Here is a 6,000-nt window from a genome sequence, read left to right on the forward strand (position 1 = left end):
TCAGACAGAGACTCCAGATAAGCAACACAATTAGGCAAGCCAAAGGTTGACAAGATTAGCTCAGACAAACACCTAGGATTTGCATTTCCACTACTGCCAGCCATGATTTTCTGTATACTTCAATGTTAAGGCTTCTGTCTTCCTTAATGTGTACTACACAGTCCAGGAAGGCCAGACTATTTTCCTTAACATCTTCCCCATGTAAATTTGATATATCTGTCCACAGAGTTGATACGTTTGGTGAACGCTTCCAATTCCGGTGTTTTGATCTTGACCCCAAGTATCATCCACATACCTATACCAGTGAGTGGGTGGAATCCCTGTGAAGGAGTCTAAGGCTTTGGTTTCTATCTCTTCCATGTAGAGATTGGCCACAATGGGGGACCACAGATGGATTAATGCAGCAGCCATGTTTTTGTCTGTAGAAACCATTGTATTTAAAATAGATAGTGGTCAGGCAGAAGTCCAGCATGGCACATATATGGTCTGGGCTGCTTCTGTCACCTGAGGTGCTGTCTTGTACCAGTTGTTTTCAACAAGACAGACACAGACTTCAGAGGATAATTAGAACTGCAGAAAAAACAATGGCTACCAACCTGCCTTCCATTGAGGACCTGTATACTGCACGAGTCAAAAGGAGGGCTGTGAAAATATTTACAGGATGAAAATATTTGCATCCTGGACATAAATGGTTTCACTCCTACCCTCAAAACGACGCTTATAGGGCACTGCACACCAGAACAACTAGACACAAGGACAGTTTTTTCCCAAATGCCATCACTCTGCTAAACAAATAATTCCCTCAACACTGTCAAACTATTCACTAAGTCTGCACTAGGATTAATCTTCTCATCGTTCCTATCACCCATCTCCTCCCACTTATGACTGTATGACTGTGACCTTGTTGCTCGTATCCTTACGATTTATATTGATATTGTTTCCTGATTGCTTATTTGTAACCTATGACTATCATTAAGTATTGTACCTTATGATTCTTGATGAACATATCTTTTCTTTTATGTACACTGAGAGCATATGCACCAAGACAAATTCCTTGTGTGTCCAATCACACTTGGCCAATAAAAATTCTATTCTATTCTTCACTATCGTGACAACTTCAGTTGTTGGAATGCAAGGGAAGAGAGAAGTCCCATCATAGGAAACCATGATCTCATCCGGGTCCAGTTTTAGTTTCCAAAACATGCTGGCGAAGTCCTGTGAATTGTTATGTGATGGATGGTGATGCTAACTAGAGGAGCTAATAAGGTGGTTAGATGTTTTGCAGTGTTGTAGGTGACAGAGTTGATGCTGCCAACAATTGGTCTGAGGGGAGTTCCCTCTTTGTGGATTTTGGGGAGTCCATATATGCCTGGTGTGTCTTCCCCAGAGGTAAAGATGGTAGTATTGTGGCTTGTAGCTGTTGCAAGAAATCAAAGACCTTTTTCTTGTAACTGCTGGTGTGATCTCTCTTCAGAGTCTCATACATGGCAGTGTCCTTCAGAAGACTCTTCACCTTGACCTTGTAGTCATCTGTGTTCAGGATGACTCTGCATCTTCCTTTATCAGCAACTAATCAGTGGAAAGACTTGCCTCCAGAAGTTGTGAATGCTCCAACACTGAAAGTTTTTAAGAAGAGATTAGATAATCATTTGTCTGAAGTGGTGTAGGGTTTCCTGCCTAAGCAGGGGGGTGGACTAGAAGACCTCCAAGGTCCCTTCCAACTCTGTTATTCTATTCTATTCTAACTTTGTTAGCATATATTCAGAACAAATACTCATCATCTTATAATTTATAAGTACTATTTTGAATCACAGAGGGAAACAGCTGTGACTTCACCAAAACTTCCTCAGTTCCACAGGACAAATGTGCCAACCTCATTGTGAGGTTGTCACTTCAATCCTTTTGAAGGAGAAAAAATATTAGCTAAAACGTTAACTAAATTAATTTAAAAACCACCTTCTTAGTTTATTACATGAACCAGTCTTATTCACACAGAGCTTTGAGCTCATAAACATTTGACTGGAAAAAAAACTACATTCTCTTGGCAGAAAAATACTTATTCTGTGTGATGCACAGCTTGGGCTGTTACCGTGAGGGTAAAAATATGCAACTTATAAACAGGTTTCAGAGTTTGTACGGTGGGTAGAGCTATGTGCTTATTACAGTCTGAGCTGATATAATCCCTATTTTTTTTTTCAAATTAATCCTTTAGTTGTATTGCCTCTGGGAATTCAAAAAGCTTTAAAAAAAATAGGGCAAACGTTTTTGAAAAATTAATTTGACCATTTGAGTGTGTATTCAAAGAAACCCTGAATCCCTGTGCTTTTTGTGCACTCAAATCTCCATCTCGGTGCATTTCACTGCTTTCAACAAAGTGCCAATTCGGTTGTGGATCTGTGGTTCTGTCCCCTCAACATACAGAGCAAGGTCAAAGGGCAGCTGTCTTGGGCGAATATCAAAAAGGGGTTAATTAATTAAGCCCCAATAAGTCCAACAACCCCAAACATTTCCAATCGTGCATAGCAAATACCAAGGAACACAAAAATCGACCTACAGGCGATTGCATTGGCCTGCAAATGCTGTGATTACATAGCTGTACCATCACCTCGAGTGCAAATGTGTAAATTGCAGCATTTGAGCCTTGGTGGCACAGTGGTTAGAGTGAAGCACTGCAGGGTACTTCTGCTGACTGTTGGCTGCCTGCAATTTGGCAGTTCGAATCTCACCAGGCTCAAGGTTGACTTAGCCTTCCGTCCTTCCAAGGTCGGAAAAATGAGGACCCAGATTGTTGGGGGGCAACAGGCTGACTCTGTAAAACCGCTTAGAGAGGACTATAAAACCACTGTAAAGAGGTATATAAGTCTAAGTGTTATTGCTATTGTTATTTCTGTGATGACTTCCCATCTTGCAGGCTGGCAATTTCCAGCTGGTCATTTGCCTTCTTTTAGAGATTCCTTGAGGCCACTTGGAGGTTTCTCTGTGTCCTCAGGATCACCTGAGTAGTGCAAATGGGTGTGGAGCCTTCTTGGCTGCACCTCCAAGTTGCCTCAACAACTCTCTAAAGGGATGCAAATGACAAGCTCTCTGCAAGGAATATCATTCCTTTCATTCCCCATCACCCAGCCAGAACTGAAGAAGCTTCGTGGATGAGAAGCAAAACATCTTCAAAAGAAAAAACAACAACAAGAAAGTCCAGTTGCCTCCTGAAAAAGCACCTGTGGGACAACCATGGCCTGGATGACTGAGAATCTCTACAGACTTTTAGCTATACAATTTGGGATAAACCACCCTTTGAATGGTGTGGGAATAGGAATGGATTTCCAGAGGAAAATAATTGCAGACTACAGGAACCAGGAGCACTTACTCAGGTGACCCTGAGGACACAGATAAACCTCCAAGTGCTTCAATGACCCTCTAAAAGGATGCAAATGACCAGCTGTCTGCAAGGAATATAAATCCTTCCATTCCCCACTATCCAGTCAGAGCTGAAGAAGCTTCTTTGGATGAGAAGCAAAATGTCTTCAAAGAAAAACAAGGAAGTCCAGTTGCCTCTTGAAAAAAGCACTTTTGGGACAACCATGACCTGGATGACTGAGAATCTCCATACCCATTCAGATGTCCTCCTTGTCAGGACAGCATCCCCAGTTGGAGGGCAGTGACTGACCAAGGAAGAGCTGATAAAGTTCCAGGCTTTCTCTTCGAGGGCAATGAAGAACTGTTTCAGTCTCCCGTCTTCCCTCATTGGTGGTTGCTTTCCATTCTTCAGTGAACTGTTTCTTTCCCCCACTTTTCTCCTGCCTGCTTTAGAGATAATTCACTCAGCAGCAGTTTGACATTTTAAGCATTTTTCTCCTCATTCTATGTTTCAGCTCTACCAAACTCTTAAGTGTGTATCTGTCAGGCCTGCCTCCATTCAAAACTCAAGAAAGGAAACCCCCAACTCCATTGAATTAGAGAAGAGGTACTTTTACTAAGTTTTTTTTAAAAAAAATTTTGATTTATATGCCGCCCTTCTCCAGAGACTCAGGGCGGCTTACAATGCGTTAAGCAATAGCCTTCATTCTTTTGTATATTTATACAAAGTCAGCTCATTGCCCCCACAAACTGGGTCCTCAATTTACCTACCTTAGAAAGGATGGAAGGCTGAGTCAGCCTTGAGCCTGGTGAGATTCGAAATTACAGTAATTGCAGACAGCTGGTGTTAATCACAATGCTATCAGTCTGCTGAGCCACCAGGCCCTGGTGGCCCAAGTTTAAAATGATAGCAGCAAAAGCAAGGCAAGATCTGATTCAAGGTTACACATTGAAAGTCACCCCAAATCCCTCCCCCCAGGGTGCAGCACCGAGAGTCCAATCAACGTCCAGTATGATGTTGTGGGAAAACTCCTCTTCAGGTATTTCTAGCCTCTGGAGTCTCAGGACGGTTGGCCTTGACGAAGTTATACTCCAGTCGGCAGCGCCATGATTCATGAATGCAAACCTCCCTTCCAGTTCCCATGGGACTTCAACACACCAGCTTACTTCCCCACCCCAAATGCCCATGCCCCCCTCCCCATTTCTACGGCAGCCAATAGCAAGCACGTTGCAGAAACCCATGCTGGAGATTCTGCTGACAATATCTCTTAGAAAGCTACCAGAAGAGTTTAATGATGAGTATCATTATGATGCATTAATGGATGACTGAATCTCCATAGACATTAAGCCAGGGGAAAATATACCCAAAAGAAAATATTAAGGCAGGGCCACCATACAGGCCCTTCTTCAGATCTGGTGACAGCATGAGCTGTCCCACGAGAACTTTTGAGTTCCCCCTTTCTTTGCCCTCCCCACTGGTCTACTGGCCAGCCCCTTCTCTCTCTTCCCATCCCTGGGAGAATCAGTCGTTGGGAGTCATTGTTAAGGCCATATCACACCTCCCAGTTACTCTGTCCAAGCTGAATCTCCCCTGCAGACTCAAGTGGGGAATAATCCGTCTCCTGATTTCCAGCAGTAAACTCAGTGCAAGGTGAGGCTGGCTTTCTTTGATCTATGCCAGGGGTCAGCAACCTGCAGCTCTGGAGCCGCATGTGGCTCTTTCACCCCTCTGCTGCGGTTCCCTGTCATTCAAAATATGCGTCACAACCGCCAATGTGTGATAGCTGCTGGCATACAATTTATTTAGCTTTTCAACTCCTGGTAGGCCAAGCATGGATAAATCCAAGAAAAGTTTCAGAAAACAGAACGTTTAATTCAACTACATATGCTAGTTTTGTGGCTGCTCAAAAAACAGTCAGGCAGAGGAAGGGTTTTGTGGCTCCCGGTGTTTTCTTTTCTGTGGGAAATGTGTCCAAATGGCTCTTCAAATGTTAAAGGTTGCAGACCCCTGATCTATGCACTGAGTTGTAAGCCTGATTTTTATGCACAAAGCAATGAAAAAAAAATATTAATGTAGCACATATTTTAGTGGGAAGAATCTCCCCTGTTTTCATAGAAAGCAAATATTTGGCCTGTGGTTGAAAATTAAAATAGAAACAGGAACTTTCATTTGTGGTCTCTTTTTATAGGATGCAGGCACAGGAAACCTGCCCACTCAGTTCCAGAAACCCCCTCCTCTCTTTCTCTCTCTTTTTCTTTCTTCTCTTCCGAGTGTGCACATGCCAACACACATCCACACAAACACACATATTCCAGAAAGGGATGTGACTTGACATATTGCCTCAGATCCAAGAAAGAAGAGAATGATCATTCCTGGGTGTCCCAAACACACACAAGAAAAACCACATTTTTCACTCCATGAGAGACATTGTAGAAAACCATAAATCATTACATGTCAAGCAAGCCTTAACTGGCAATGCTAAACTATCTCAGCCTTGGATAGTTAGAGGAGGGATGGGCAAAGATTTTCTTCATGGCCAAAAGAAGAGACCAACCAGCAGTTAAGGTGGCAGAATATTATCCTGGCATGAAATGTGTTGCCTTCATTGGAGATCTCCATCCTGAGTGACACATAATGCTGAAAAT

This window comes from Pantherophis guttatus, chromosome 6, assembly GCF_059756535.1.
Source record: "Pantherophis guttatus breed Tessera chromosome 6, ASM5975653v1, whole genome shotgun sequence".
Classification (NCBI taxonomy): Eukaryota; Metazoa; Chordata; class Lepidosauria; order Squamata; family Colubridae; genus Pantherophis; species Pantherophis guttatus.